The sequence below is a fragment of the Ochlerotatus camptorhynchus genome, unplaced genomic scaffold (genome assembly GCF_037179485.1).
Source record: "Ochlerotatus camptorhynchus isolate MF236.1 unplaced genomic scaffold, CSIRO-AGI_Acam_v1.1 ptg000012l, whole genome shotgun sequence".
NCBI lineage: Eukaryota > Metazoa > Arthropoda > Insecta > Diptera > Culicidae > Ochlerotatus > Ochlerotatus camptorhynchus.
Genome location: NW_027040504.1, coordinates 19,029 through 35,852, shown reverse-complemented (window position 1 = coordinate 35,852; position 16,824 = coordinate 19,029).

The following is a 16,824-nucleotide window of genomic DNA, read 5'->3' as shown; positions in this document are numbered from 1 at the left end:
TGCATACTGTAGGTCATGTTCATGGTCAAATGATCTAAGTACATAGGACCAGGAAAAGAAATGTAATTCTCATACACGTCAAAAATACTGATGCATAAGACACATTTATATCGAAAACGAGCGATTAGTTTTTGGATCTGCTTAGATTAATGTACTACATATATCAGAAAAGTCAATGAGAGAAACCATTTTAAATTAGGGTTCAAAATATTAGTTTGTAAAGCAACCACATAAGACCTCGGTTCGGGGTTTTCGCTGTGTTCCATAATTTGGACTTATGTGGTTTCTTATTAAATGCATGATTCATATCACTGGTGCAACGAAGGCGGATGGGTTGTGGTTCAACCATCCCCCCAAGAGCATTGAATTGTCTTTTTTTTCCTTGATTTGTTTTCCGTCGATCTTGTTTTCCGTGCTGAGCACCAATGCTACCGACGCCAGGGAGGTAGCTCCCACACCTGGACCCTACCTATCGTGATCAGTGATGTTATGCCTCAGAACATCCCGGCGGTGCCGACTGGGATTGAACCCAGGCCTGCTGGGGTGAGAGGAATCACGCTTACCACTACACCACTGGCACCGCTATATAAAATTGTCTATTTTATACAGAATGTGAATCAATTTTTATTCGTGCTGGAATCCATTTTTGACATAAAGGATGAGACGTAAACAAACTGAGACTGAAAAGTTCATCACTCGACGAAAAGTACATTTAATTTTCCTGAATGTTACGTCTGTTATGACTCAATTTTATGTCAAAATTCACGCTTACATATTTCAGGCTCAGAGCACCTAATTTTTTAATTCGGTAAATTTGATATTTTTAGCTGTTGGTGCTAGTTCATCTTAATCAGAGTACCTACATTTACATGAATCTAACATCTAACATGTTCTATGTGTGTACTGTATCCGTGCAATAACCGATAACTAACCGATACAATATGAATATCTTAATTAGGTATCATACCTTATTATGGTATGCTTGTGGTACAAATCCTTGTCCTTGCCCTTTGGTTCACTGATGGTTAGGGCGCGTTCTTTCAGGTTGCTCGAGGCAGATTTCATGTAGAGTAAGTGATGACACTGGACATTGTTTTGTGCAATTCACTTTAAAATGTGCATTTCATATTTCACCACATGTAGTCAAGGGCGTAGCCAGGTATCTAATTAGAAGAGGGGACACACAGTATAAGATTAGACGCTGATTAGCTTAACAGCATTATACCGTATGGACTACTAGGTCGAATTTCGTTTAATCGAAACTGAATTTTCAGTCGTACTTTGGCATATGTCATTGGTATTTTCATGAATTTGTATACAAATACAAAATGTTTATAAATATAGGATTACCATGGGCTTTGTCAAAACCTTGAGGTTGTTTAATTAGGCAACCAGGTCCCAGGGCTGATCTGGATCTTTACCACATTGGAAAGATGCAGTGTTGATGCTTACCAAAAGTGCATTTGAACCCGCTTATAAAAGCATATTAACAGATTAAACATCACCGTACATTGTTTATTATATCTAATAATAAATGATTAAGCACAGCATTTGATATTTTAGTAGGAATGCTGGATTTAGTCGCATTGGAAATCAATCCTTTATTGAATTGGATTTATTTCTATGGATATGCACGTTAGGAAAGTATCATCACAAAGATTCTGCACTTGGTCTGCAGCTTGTGGGCGGGAGGTGTTGTGTTTGTTTTTGTGTTTTTTATCTTTTTATAGAGTCAATTCTTAGAAATACGAAGCGAAAGACAAATCAAGCATTAAGCACAAGACCTTCAAGAAAACTAACAACACGAAGTCTGGAAATGGCAATGTTTCATTCAAAACGTCAAGTTTTTCAAGAATATCGGGTGAGACCAACCTAATTGTATTTAATCTTATTTTTGTGTAGTAGGATATTCAATTGAACCACTCCGGGTTATTATGAAACCCTCCCCTGGGATAGTTTTTAACCTGGACGTGGGTGGGCGGGCCTAATATAATTCTTCATAGTGTAGCGTTGGAGACGGTTGGTTTAGGTCCGGCGTCGTTGGCTCATGCAGTGGCGGAGTGGCGTCATGAGCATGCGATAAGGATTACTGAGCTTCCCCTCTCTGATGAATCATTGCATGAAAGAACCAAAGTTCTAGTCTGAAGTGATATTATCAGAGCTGTTATTCCTTTTTTTAAGAGCCGCGTCGTGGTACGCTTACGTATTTGCACTGACATTGGGTGCGATACTGGCTGTTTTTTTTTCCGAAAATCACTCTTATTTTATTTATTTTTACACAGATGGGTTTGTACGGGAGTTGTACTATTGAGGTATTTTAGAGGGTTCCCAACGGTGCTCCTTCTACTTGCGTGACGGGCTTTCATTGTTGTTTTCATTGAAGTATTACTCAGGGAACAATGCTAAACACCATTTGTGTACATGGTATTGTAACTAATCTTATATGTGCTTCATTTTGATTTGGGATAAGTGTTTTAACTATAGCTCGGGATTTCCACTGTGGCGTGCTTCTATTGTGACATACCCACACGTATTTTTGTAGTGGAAATGTGTGAGTGTAGTTGGAGCATAAACTCCATGTAATTTAAAAATCAGCTAGGAAACTAACTTCAAAGTGAAGCATTTTAGTCACTTGAAGGTGTCACCTGGGACAAACTGATATATAATAAGTATAGGTCAAAGTCAAAAACAACTTGAAACACGTTGAATTTTGGATAGCATGCACAAGCACAGGTACTCAATAAAGCATGGGTTATGGTTGATTGTGTGGATTAGAGATTTCAATTATTTATTAAATTAGGCTAATGAGATATCAACTGGTCAAAAGGTTTATGTCTTCGGGCCTAACGATCGTTGGTTGTAATGGTTTGTTTCAATGTAAGGGGCTCGTTGGCCTAGGGGTGACTGTTCTTGCAAATTGAGCAGAAGATCAGGGGTTCATTTCCAACACTTCTGGAAATAATAATTGCTACCGTAACCAGGAAATCGTACAGGTGATCCAGTATCCTAAAGGTCTATACAGCAGTTCCATTTCAAATGACGATTTTTTTTAATTTTTTGATCGACCTTCTACGATTACGTTGAATCTAAACACAGTTGTATGTTATTATTCAACATGCTATTTTACTCATTTGGTTCCATAGTTTTGTACACGATTGACTCTTGAAAAGGGCTTATGCAAAAATGATACACATCAATAGAAAAACATACATCTTGCGAACGATCTTGCGCGAATTTGCGGACAAGTACTGTGCCTTTCAAGAAAAAAATATACACTGCAAAAAAATTTATTTCATTATTTACAAAAAAAAATCAAGATAATAAAAAAAAATTATATTACTCAAATTGCATATTTTTGTTTTAAATATTTTTTTATATTTATATTTTAGTTTAGATTAAATGATACCTACTCACAATTCATAAACAAAAAAAAGGGGCAATTCATAAACAAAAAAGTTGTGAATTATTTAAAAAAGTACTATTTTCTAAAATAATACCTACGGTTATCGAATATCTTTTAAATGATGTTATTATTAAAACACATTGAATTTTCAATAAAAAAGCTCTAAGTGCTTGAATTGCCCAGAGTTGTTATTTTCGAGATATTCGTTGGTAAAAATTCACTTATCACATAATTTGAGCATTTTTCACTCTTTTGAGAAGTTATTCGTGAGCGTCCAAACTTGAAAAAAAAATGAACGAGAGCCAATTTGATTTCCTTAAACTTTGCAGTTCACAATTATGCAATCATACGCATAAGTTAAGATATAATTAATTATGAGTAAGATACCGTATGGGAAAAGCGTATTTTCCTATTTGGCCTCATATACGGCTAGCTAGTTTCGAAGACCACGGTGGAATAGAAAACAACAATAAGAAGTTTAAAGAACGAGAGAAGGATTAGTAATTTACATTTAATTCCACTATTTTATTCGCTTATCCTTGACCGATAGGGTTAACTACCCCATTTCCGGCATATTAAGCATAACCCGTACTTTAGTCTTTCTTAATATAGTTCAGTTTAGCACCAAATGGATTGTTATTATTACTGATGGCTTCCAAATTTATTTAACTTTCCATACGTACCGTAAGTTTTGAAAACGAGAAACCAATCGTTGAGATATTGTCAAAAGTCCAACACTGCTTCTTGACGCAAAACTCGGCCTACGGATTTTAAACTCGGCCTAACGCATTGGAACGCAATTGAAACGCCATTGAATTTACTTCGGCCTGTCGGATGAAGATAAAAATTGATTCGGTCGGAGCGAATGTTTTCGGGAATAATGGGTGCAAACCTTCATACCACGCGTTCGCATTGACTTCGTTCGGTTGCTTATTAACTAAAGTATCGTACCAAACGCATAATTGACTTGTTAACTCTGAAATCATGGATTTATTTGAAGTTTTCTGCTCGAGAGGCCCAAAATGGGCGATTAGGCCGAAGTAGTTCTCTACCCTACGGGTATTTCTTCTACAATGTGCAGACTTCGTCAGTGTCTTGCTCTAATACTCGTATACGAGTGTGGAGCTACTCTTTATGCTTGATAAATAAACTTTGCAACTACTGGAAAGGATTGTCCAGGAATAGATGTACATATATTGAGCATGGATTGTCGAAACTGCAGTTCGGATTCCGTTAAGAATGAGCAACGGTTTATGCAATCTGGGCAGTGATTGAGAAATCTAAGAAGTCGGCAAAACTAAAATGGAGGGTAAATCTCTATCACACCATGATAGCTATTAACGCCCCGATGGACTCCGCGCAGTGTTAAACTCTCACGTTAAAGGTTACAAGCTCAAATCCTTTCACCAGACAAGTCTCGAATAACCATACAATGTTTTAAAGTAACTATAATAAAACAAAAAGAAAATATTATTGTCAAGAACGCATTTAATAGCACCACCTGGAAAGCCATAGCCAAAACGTTCCACAGAATGAGGGACTACCTTCGTAGGATTCTGAAGAACTGCTTCCAGAACCGGGTGCTGCTCTACGAGACAGGCATGTGGCAGAGATCGATTAGGATCCCAAAAAGCACCTGAACCATCGTTTTATAAGAGAGAAAGAGAAATATGTTACACAATTATTGCATAAAAGTTATCATGAAATATATGCAGTTACATATCAAGCCAACATGAAGTTACGTCATGACCTTAGAACACATTAATGTCACACAATGGTCATTGGTAACTTAAAAGTCAGATTGTCACGATGTTAAGATAAAATGCGTATAATCTGGTCTCAATGATGACACAGTGTAACCTTTTGGTGTCGATCTAATGTTATCAATTGGTTGAACTGTAATTGAGTTGCCACACAATATTGACCAGAAAGTTACGACCTGTCAAGTTCGTGTAGAAAAGTTGACGAATACGTAGCGTGGCAACTATTTTATGCCGCATTACAGTTACATTTTAGTTTCAGCAAGACCCTAATAGTCACATGTCTCCAGATGGTAACACAAATGCAATCTCTATTATCTGGAAAAATGAAAGCTGCACTGCAGCTCTAAAATGTTTCTCCAATTACAATCTATTTTTCGTTCCTTTATTTTTTATCCAAATGGTAAAATATTTATTTAATGGTGATGCTATTGTGAATGATTATAATTTTTTCAACGCCTCAATATGTGTATGTCATAGAGGTACTCTGTAAAGCATTATTCATCACCGAAATTAAACAAAAGTTCTTCAACGTTACAAGTTAACTTATTTATGATTGTATGTAATCCAATATTGTTATTTCGTCACTACCGTGTAACTAGATTTGTAACATTGAATCGGTTACATATCAACTCAAATCTTGCGTTTTTTGGTTGCATTGCTGTTGCCTCCATGATTACAGTAATGATTTTACGACACATAATTTGGTCACAAAATAGTGATAACAACTTGTATGTGACAATATGTGCTAATTGGAATCACTTCACCACCAGACTCAATTCTTGGTTCAACGCTCTGGAACCGGATGTACAATGGCATGCTAATGTTAACTTTGTTAATGGCGCCATCTTAACGGTAAAGAGAATCTTCCATTGTCTTGAACAGCTTGTTGAAATATTTGGGAGTGACCGGTGGCTAGTTTAACTTCAATATCCACGTCCCCTGTGTCTGCGAGATGGTGGCGATGGCCATCACGGTAGTTGCCAGAATCATGCCGAAAAACTCTGGATCCAGCAGTAGCCAATTTAGGATCTTCTGGTTTGCGTATCTTCGTCGATACTTAGGTACGGAGGTCCAAGCTGGGCTGAACAAATTGTTCAGAATAAGTCTGTGGCCATGTGGGTTATAAACGCATACAGAACCACGATGATTCCCATCGGTTCAAAATTTAGACTTTGCTCCACCCCACTCCATCGATTCCAAACCATGTCCTAAACAATCTCCCAAAATTTGAGTGCATTTGGTTCCGAACTCGTACTGGCCCTGCGAAGTTTAAATGGGAAAAGTTATGTTTTTGTACTGATAGCCTTGTTCTAGGAGAAGCAAAAACAATATGTTGAGCCACCGTAATGAGCACAGCACCCCATCCACCCTCCAAAGTTTTAATTGTACGGTGGATTCGGAGCCTCAGATACCCTATATATGTTACCAATCCGGAGGCGGTGGGTTTGATTCCCGGTCGGGTCGAAGAAATTGTTTGGGTTAGAAATTCCCTCGAATTCCCTGGGTATAGAGTATCAATTTGCTTGCCACAAAATTTACAGATTTATACATTGCAAAACGCTCGCAAAAGAAAAAATGAAAAGCCTAGAACAAGAAGGTTCAGTGTCAGTTGTTTGGTTTGTCTATTTGAGAATAACCAAAGCAACACTCTTCCATCATAATAAGGTGCTGCAACTTGATTGTGACTGAAATAAGCTACATACAACTGATAACTGTTCGTTATTTGCAGCCCGGTCGCTTTTGTCGTTGAATGTCATATGCTCTTCCACCATGTGATGTGATCTAGCATTGGTGCTGGGAAAGTACGGTAATGTGAAGCGTGTCTACCCGGAAAATTTTCCTGCGGAATTGGGCCTCGACATATCCACATGTGTACGTGGTGTATATTTGGACGAGAAAAGGAAATTTCTAACTCGCTGCATTTCCTCAAACGGAAGAGGAATATATTCAATGAAAGGTACAAGAACATGTGTTCCATATGTAAGATGGAGAGGCACAGGATAATCTCCTGCTGCAAGTCCGGAAGCAGCCAGAAAAACACAACAAGAACAGTACAAAGCCCGTAACGGTAGCAGCACATACACTGAGGCGCATCGTTGGACAACAAGATGCCACGATCAGGCATGGAAAATCATTTACATTCATTTCATGCAATCATTTACATTCATTTGCCTCTAACTTTTTTCATCAACAGCAATCCGCAAAATAGTGTGTAGAGCTTTAGTAGGTTTTGTTATTAGCTACAACTTTTGCCCATAACTCAAATCTGTATCTCTTATGTATGACGAACCAGAGCGAACAGAATCCACTACTGTTTTTCAGTGAATGTATTTTACATTCACTGAAAAACAGCAACAAGTTCTGCCCGCTCTAATTCGTGGTGTATAAGGTTCATTGCAATTTTCCACAAGATTATTTCCTTCTCTAGACTTGTCCTGAAATTATATTCTAAAGTGATCAACCCCGATCAACCCCATGTTGCATAAAAATTGACGGAGATTAGATATTTATTGCTGTAAATAAAAAGTGGAACAACAGTAGGTAAGATTCCTCCACCATTCGCCATTCAGGCGCACGAAAAAGTGTCATTGAACTTCCATCACCCGACCCGGCCCGATGACATCTTGATTGTGACACTTCCATTTTGCCACTCTTGTAAGATTCTGATGTTCCATCCTGGCACAATCTACGGCAATAAATTAAGATCGCCAGTGGAATGAACTTGAGCGCGATCGCACACAGTCCAACCAGCTCAGGGATCAGACCAAATCCAACAAAAACCAAAATCATTCATCACTTTCACCCAGACCGGGCAACCCGGGAGTTGATGTTGATGTGCATGTTGTGTTGTCCTCTTGTTGCTTCTCCCGAGCGCGCTCCTTGAGTAGTCTAAGTCACCATCCCGGCTCAAATTCCTGTGGGTCAAAACAATTCTCCCAGAGGAATCGGATTTTGTTTTCTCGTTTGGTTCTGGCACCTCTATATTTCTCAAGTTGAGAAGTTAAATTTGTGAAAATGTAATAATGAAGGTAGGTGTTGTTTTCAATCTCGTGAGCGCCTGTTCGTGGTCTTAGGTGAAGCGAAGAAAAGACACGGCAGAAGAAATATCACACTCGACCAGGCGAATATATATTTCACTCAAAGCAGATAAATTATTGAACTGTGAGCAAAGGCGAGCGCGGGCTCCGAAACCAAATGAAATCATAATAACCAACGCGCGCTGTGCGAAGATGGACCACTACTTGTTGGAGCTTGAGGTAATTGAACAGTGAGAGAGTTCCTTTAAAATGAGAAAATCTGTATTACAAGCCACTTTTGAGTATGATTGTGACCACATTTTGTCCGCAAAATCTCACCGTGCGCCAACGGGAGATGAAAAACGTCCCAAAGTCTGATTTGCATAAAGATAAATACAAGATTGTATTTATTCCGTGTCCGTCAGGCTTCGCCGGGAAGAGATGGACCTCCGTTCGGTTTCGTTTCGTACAAACACCCAGAGATTCGCACCACTCATTCACCAGAAAATGATGCAAATCTGCATTTCCATCTTTCTCGTTTCCGCGCGCCACGTTTCCATCAGTTTGGCTGTAGGTATGAGGAATTGGTCATGATACCTACTTGTTTGGGTGGATTGGATTGCAGCAGAAGCGTTGTGAGATCAACCAACAACAATAAGGTATGAAGAAGGAAGCGAGAAAGAGATCCGCGTGCGAGAAAGGCTAATGAAAACTTAATAAATGCACCAGTCAGTGCAGCAGCAGCAGCACGGCGAACGAATGCGTGGGCGTCGATGGTTCAGGTTTGAATAAATTTCGCTGGGATGCAGCAGCCGGGCACGGGGCATCATCGTCATGGGTTGCAAAGCAGTTTTATATCCGTTGATTGGCTTGAATGCGCACATAAGAAATGTGTGGCAGCGTGGAGACGAATTATTGCTGTAGGAGATTTTCGAAGCTTCCTTCGGCTGTCGCACATCAGAGTGGGGCTGTGGGACCTGCATGGGATTGTGTGTGAGAATGTATGCGTTGAGTGGTCAGATTTAATCACGAAAGGCGATTGAGGTGATGATTTATGGCTGATAAACGAACTGGTCAAATTTAGTAGGGACTGCTTAAGGATCTCACGGATTTTTGTTCAGATATTTCGCTGCTGACGAGTTTCTGAATTTGCATTTGTCGAGTTATTGAACTGGTAGATTGGAGGGTATTTGCAACATTTCTGTATCATTAAAGCGTGGTGGAGAAAATAATGGTTTTTTTTTGAGACTGTAACACATTTTACCGCTTGTTCTTGATCAATGTTTCTGTGTATGAATAATTAAATAATATTTTAAAGTTTCAAAACTAATTTTAAAAAGAATTTGTATTTCTGTTTTTTTTTTTCGTTTTTCTAACATCTTGATTATACACATTATGATTGAGTTTTCATTGCTGTGTGCTTCAATACTAGGCGATTTTAATCAATACTGAGCAGCAACTAACGAACTACTTGAGGTATGGTGTCTTATCTTTCACCACTTTTTAAATGTAATCCTTGCTTCCTGGCATGCTTCTTATGGTAATTATTACAATTTTATTTTAAGAATGTATTTAATTGGAACACACCATAAAAGGTTGAATGGACAAAAGATCGAAGGAAAAATAGTTAGAATGGACAAAAGTTCGAAGAAAATTAAAAGAGATAATTGGTCGAAATGGACAAATGAATTAATGGATTTTAAAGGGGCAATAGGTTTAATGGACAACGGGAAAAGGCTCGAATGGATAAATAGTCGAATGGACGAATTGTTGAATAGACAAACTTTCGAATGGACAAAACGAGGAAATTGACAAAGGTTCCAAAGAACTTTCGAGCACTTTTAGCTGAAGATGGCCACTGGAGTCATAAGAGCCAAAAGTCACGAAAAGAAGATAGTGTAGAGAGGAAAGTGTAGAAGGCAGCAAATTTAAGAGAATGAGTTCTGACAAAATAGTAGTCCCGATAGGTAAAGAAAATGAAAATGAAAAGATAGCAGTCAGAGTGATTGGAGTAGTGAATATTACTCCAACAGAACGTGCAAGGCAAAGAGGAATAAAGATGATCATGGTAGAAGGCATCGAAAATATGCGTCTTCAAGTAGAGAGCAGGAAGTTGAGAACTTTTTGAACCAGATTCAAACGCGTCTTGATGGAGTATCGAAGGAAGAATTAATCATGAATATCCATCGCAGATTGAAAGGAGAAGTATACTGGTGGTTTACGAGAGAAAGTCATTTGACCAGAGAAAATTTGAGAACGAGATTCGTTTTCGTTTCGGAAATCCAAATAGAGATAGGTGTATTCGAGACCAAATTAGAAAACTGAAGCAGAAAAAGGGTGAAACGTTTATAGCATATGAGGAAGCTAACCTAATGTCTGGAACAACCGTTTTCATCTAGAACTCTTCTTGAGCTAATTTGGGAAAATATTCGTCCCTATTATCGCTCAAGGTTATCTGTGTTGGACATTTGCGATCAGGAAGCCTTAATTGAGGTCAATCATAAGATCGACGAAAATAACCCGAGTTTCTTCAGATCATCCCAGAGGAACAGGAATGAACTCCATCATTTAGGTGTTGAGGATTCTTTTAGTAAGGGTTCATAAGAAGCACCTGTAGTCAACAATTTTAACACTAATAACAGTTCTAGGAAAACTGCAACGAATTATGTTCAACTCAAGTTATCGCAGCTACACAAGACACCTACCGTATGCGTGATAATGTGTGCACCATTGAGCAATGTCAAAATTCAAAAAATTCTCAAAAATTTCGTTTTCAAGTTTTTTTTTTTGATTTATTCAAAGGGGGGATGTTTTTCAGAGTCTTATACTATGTTAATCATCGATCAAGTTTCCACTTGCTGCAATTACGGCCTCCACACGCTTCCGGAATGCACGGCAGGTTCTAATAATGTAGTCTGGATCCATTTCTCTCCGGGTACGGGTCAATGTTTGTCTGAGGCTTGCTGTACTCGGGTGGCGTTTAGAACAGGCCTTGGCCTTCATGACGCGCCATATTGAGTAATACAGCGGATTAAGATCGGGGCTGGATGGCGGCCACATATCTTTTGCCCAGAACGGAAGATGTTCCTGCAACCACTTCTGAGTGCGGTTCAAGGTGTGGCACGGAGCCCCATCTTGTTGAAATACGACATTTGGCTTCGGACCGTACTGTTCTTTGATCCACGGAAGAACATACTTACTTAAAATCCCGATATAGACCTCCGTGTTGACCTTGTCGCCTTCTGGAATGAACACTGGCTCCATTTTTTGCCATCGGAAGCCACCAATCCAAACACCATAACGCTACCAGGATGCTTGGTCAGATACACGTTCTTGTGCTCGTTGGCCACGTCTTTTACCGGAAGAGAACTAATATACCGGTCGGTTCTGGAATTTGATACGAGATCGACGGTAAACATGCTCTCGTCGGTGAACAGGATTACCGGATTTTTTCGCTTAAGGAAGTTCAATATTTTCTTGCATCGTTCGACTCGTAGTTCCCGGATGCGGTTAGTAATCATGTGAGCTTTTTTCCGTGCCCTCGACTTCACCCCACAATCTTCCTTTACGATCTTCCGTACCGTAAAGTCACTGTTCCCGTGTTCCTTTGCCATTTTCCTTATTGAACGCACTGGATTCTTCCTTTTGATAGCAGTGATAACTCTCGGAACCCGAGCTGACCTCGGACGACCTGTGGCCACCTTCTCGATCTAAAACCCTTTTGATGGTCCACCGGGACACTCCTACGGCGACTGAAATGTCTTTTTGCGACATTTGCGCGTGGGACAAATCACGAATTCGCTGCCACTTCGTCATGGTGCAACTGTCAAACTAAGTAAATCATTTTCTTTTATACACAGCCTACTACGGTATGAGCTATACAACATCACCAATTGCAGAATTGCAGAATAAGTGGTCATATTAGGAGAGAATACCAGGTACACTTTTTAATTATCTTAGAATATGCCTTAAAATTTTTTGGTAGATGTTTTAGAAAATTTTTCAATACCTTAAACATGCATCAAATGAACGAGAAAGATTTGGAATTAAGTTAGGTGAATACATTAAATAATAAAAATCTGATGCGCATAGAGGCTTACCAAATCAGGGCAATATTGTATTCGCAAATTTAAATTCCCTTGAAATTGATCGCGTACCTTGATGGACCCTCCCGTACCCAGCGCATAATGTTTCATATAATAATGGAATGAAAGTTAAGAGAAAAATAAAGGAAAGGTCTTACGCGATATGTTGCAAAGGAATCCATGGCATCACGATGATTTCGAAGAGCTCCCATAGATATTCTGCCCCTACTTCTTCAATCGGTGTTAAAAAAGCTCTCTTTCTATTTCGATTCCCGGTCCGGTCGAGGGAATCTTTCGAGTTGGATATTGCCACACAATATACAAATTCATGCATTGGTATTGGCATCGAAAGCTCTCAATTAATAACTGTGGAAGTGCATTTATAACACTAAGTTGAGAGCACGCAATAAGCTAATATGCACTAAGCAATAAGCTTGAAATTGGAATAAGAAGAAGAAGGAGACAGAAAAAGGGAACTTTCAGAAATACGAATAGAACACTCGCAATTTCACCTCTTTTATTCTGTTTATTGCTTCCGAGAGGCATCTTGCCTGCTCGAAGGTAGTACGAACACTTATGGCCAGCGACCGAAAACTAACGCTTCTAACCCGAGCAGGAGAAAATAACTAATGAATACCTATTCTGATCTGATACCAAAATTTGGTATTGACCAGCATGACATAAGAGGTTAAATACCAAAGAATAATGCCAAAAAATTACATGCAAAATACTTTGTAAATGGTGGCCAAGCGATAGCAGAATGTGCAAGTTGAGGAAAAAAGGCCGTTTCTTCAATGTCAGCATAATCAACGTGCACAGCCCTCAACGGGAATACGACAGCTGCCCAAGCTATGACGTCAAAATCGTCATCGGTGATCTTAACGCTCAGGTCGGCCAGGAGGACGAATTCAGACCGGTTATAGGAAAGTTCAGCGCTCACCAGCTAACGAACGCCAACGGCCTTAGACTCATCGATTTCGCCGCCTCTAAGAACATGACCATACGTAGTACCTACTTCCAGCATAGCCTTCCAAATCGGTACACCTGGAGATCACCGCAGCAGACAGAATCGCAAATCGACCACGTTTTGATCGACGGAAGACCTATCGCGGTGCAAATATCGATTCGGGCTACTACCTTCTAATGGTCAAGGTGCGCCAAGAACTTTCTGTTGCCAACAACATTCGGTATCGACGCCCGCCGTGGTACAATCTGGAGCGACTGAAGCTGCCCGAAGTCGCAACTGAGTACGTGCAATGCCTCGATGCAGCGTTGCCGGATGAGGGACAGCTCACCGAAGCCCCTCATCAGGACTGCTGGAGCAACGTGAAAGCAGCTATTAACAGCGCTGCTGAAGGCACCGTTGGGTTCGTGGAGTGGAATCGACGGATCGATTGGTTCGACGAAGAGTGTCAGACGGTTTTGGACGAGAAGAACGCAGCGCGGGCGGCGATGCTGCAGCAAGGACCCAAGCAACACAGAAAACATCTTCAATTTTTGATTTTTTTTTATTTACGTTGCCCATATGTCCCTTAAATGGTACAATAAATACATCGTGATATGAAACTGTTTCAAGTTCGTTGCTTGATTTACTTTAGGTCTCAATAATGGAACTCAACTGTTTCAATATACTGCTTGGATGACTTCTTAAATCATGCATAAAATGGGAGGAGCAAGCATGTTACACTAAAATTGGCATGAAGTTACATGCTACGTGATATTGTATGAAACACTTGAGCAACTAATCTAACTTGCGTTGTATTTGTGCATAAAAGTTCCTTAAAACAGTATGTTCTTGAAACTTTGGTGCCACATAGTATAAATGATATGTTTTTTGTATCTACTGAGCACTAGAGATGTTACTAAAAAGTTTACGAACCAAGATGTGTTGATGAACCTATTTGCAATCTTGTTCCAATTAAGCGTTATGATTCAAATATGTCATGTAATTGTGATGTTGTAAAACACTTTTGGACTACATTGGTAAAAGTGAAGAAGTCGTAATCCATGTGCTAACATCTACATAGTAAATTAATCTAACAAATAACCATGGTGAGGAAGACTACGTCGAGGACGATAGGATTACGATGTGAACTTAGACGAAAACGATAGCCACAGAAGCCAAGTCGAAATTTATTTGAGCCCCAATGATAAAGAATCTTTACAATCCGGATCTGAGTGACACAGTTTCACCCCCTCCAGTTCCTATGCAAAATACCAGCGGCTCCGTTGGGCATTCCGAAGAGATCCCCGATTGCAGCTATAAGATTTGCACCAGCAGAAATGCGGCAGGTCCCCCACTAGCAGCATCCTTATCAGCGGAAAAGTTGAACGCCGGTGGAGGTGATGTTACAGCGGCTCCGACAATTTTTCCGCAAACAGCGGCTGGCGTGGCCATAGTCAGTTGAGAGGGTGTTCCAAAGCGCCAAAAAGAACGGTGAGAATCTTGAGACGACGTTGGATCGATTGTTGCTGGAGCTGTTGTAATTTTTGATTCCGATTTCGAGCTGATACCAAAACTATTGGCTCCTAATGCCAAAACGATGCCGCTACAACTCGATGCCGCATTACTACTGACAAGTGACGTTTAAAGCACGCACATACTCAACTAATTCTATGATTGTTCAAACTACGCATTTGCTACTTATTTTCAACATTACTGGAACATGGATATCATCGATAATATCCAATGGTGCAGATATGTTAACAAACCGTTGCGGTGTTGTTGCAGTTTAATGAGAATATCTAATTTTAATTTCCACTCATCTGTAACGTAAAAATTACTTGTTGTTTACTTTTCATGATGTCTTGAAAAATAGCAACATTGTTATAACGTACTATTTAACATTTTTGCAACAGTTCAGTGAGTTGGATTATATCTGGATGAAACGTACACTACCGGCCAAATTTATGTTGCTATAATGAGGAATGTTAATGTTTGGAAAATTTATGAACATAACTATTCCAAACATTGAAATAATAAATCAATTAAGAATTATGCACTAGGCAAAGATTATGTGAGAGCGTTTTGATTTTTTATAGGTGCAGGATATTAATGAACTCAAAGAAGTCGACTCTATTTGCTTATGGTATAATGTTGTTCAAGTGAAGGCTTTGATTTGTACTTTATTGGAATTTCGATTTAAGGCTTTGCCTTATAAGCCCAAGCTATTTTTTCAAGATGAGTGAGTGATGGCTTGAAATCTTACGGTTTGTGTAATCGATGGATTTACACTTCCACAGCTGATGTCACTCAGCCTGATCAAAAATAATAAATTTATTCTATGTAAAGCCAGAGCGGTATAAACTAGAAATTTGAATCCTGGAGGTTTGAAGTTAGACTAATTATTGGATAGTGTGTAATATTATGATTGATCAAAGGGTCAAAAATCATGCATTTGTGTACCAACCGGAAGTTGATGCTACACAGCAGATAGCTGGTATCTTTATTTGGAATTGAATTGTTGTTTCATATTTCTGGCAGTCATACGAGTCCTTCGGAATCCGTAACCGCTTCAAGTTTTCTCATGGCGTTTTTGATGGCCACTTAAGTTGCACCATAGGCATCTACTTTGCTTTTTTTTCTTTTTCAGATATAATTACGTGTTAATTCCTGTAATTTTATATCATCGCACAAAGATGAACTCAAAACATCGACATGTTATTTTATAAGTAATCTAAGAAAAACTTGATTTTCTTGTTTTTATATATCTTTTCCAACTTTTGGGGCGATCCATAAATTATGGAACGGACAGGGAGAGAGCGCGAGTCTCAACATTTCTTACAGCTTCTTACAAATGAGAGAGGTTTGTTGACATTTTCATACATACAATTGAGTAGGGGGGAAATTCCATTAAATACATTAAATTAGCCAATCGATGTGAAAATTTACCCAACTGAATATTTAACGATTTTCTGAAAAATTTAAAATCTGAGGAAAATTTTCGGAGGAAAGGTTGTTAACTGAAAAATTTACAGAGTGTAATAAGGGAGGGAACGGATTTCATTATCGTTCAAAAAACCTTATATAATTTGTGGATGGCCTCTTTTTAGAAAAATAAAAGCGCACCGAAACAAATAATTGCAGACCGGTAAACTTCAGTTTACTTTTCAAACTCCTACGTCAAAAAAATAACCATATATTTTTTTTTAAATTCTACAATGTGCATCAAAACTTTGCGTTTGCGATAAAAAAACACTGCTCAAAAATTACGTAATAATGAAAGTTTTAGCATGTAACAGATGTTTGGGGCTCAAATGTTATAGTGATTGATTGCGTTGATTTAATTTTTTTGCTTATTAGTTTCATTTATTTATTTGCTTATTGCTTTATTGTTTGACAGATTTTATTTTATGAAAAAAATATGAAATTAATTTTATTTTTGAATAAAATATAATTTATTTTATTTTTGAATAAAATATATATATATAGGGTTACGGTATGTAATGTGGGTCTAGTCCTTTCATTCGGCCTATCACGCAAATAAATAATTAATTAAGGAATATTACACAAAAAATAAGGAAAATATTGATCACTGATGATTGATAAATGTGTA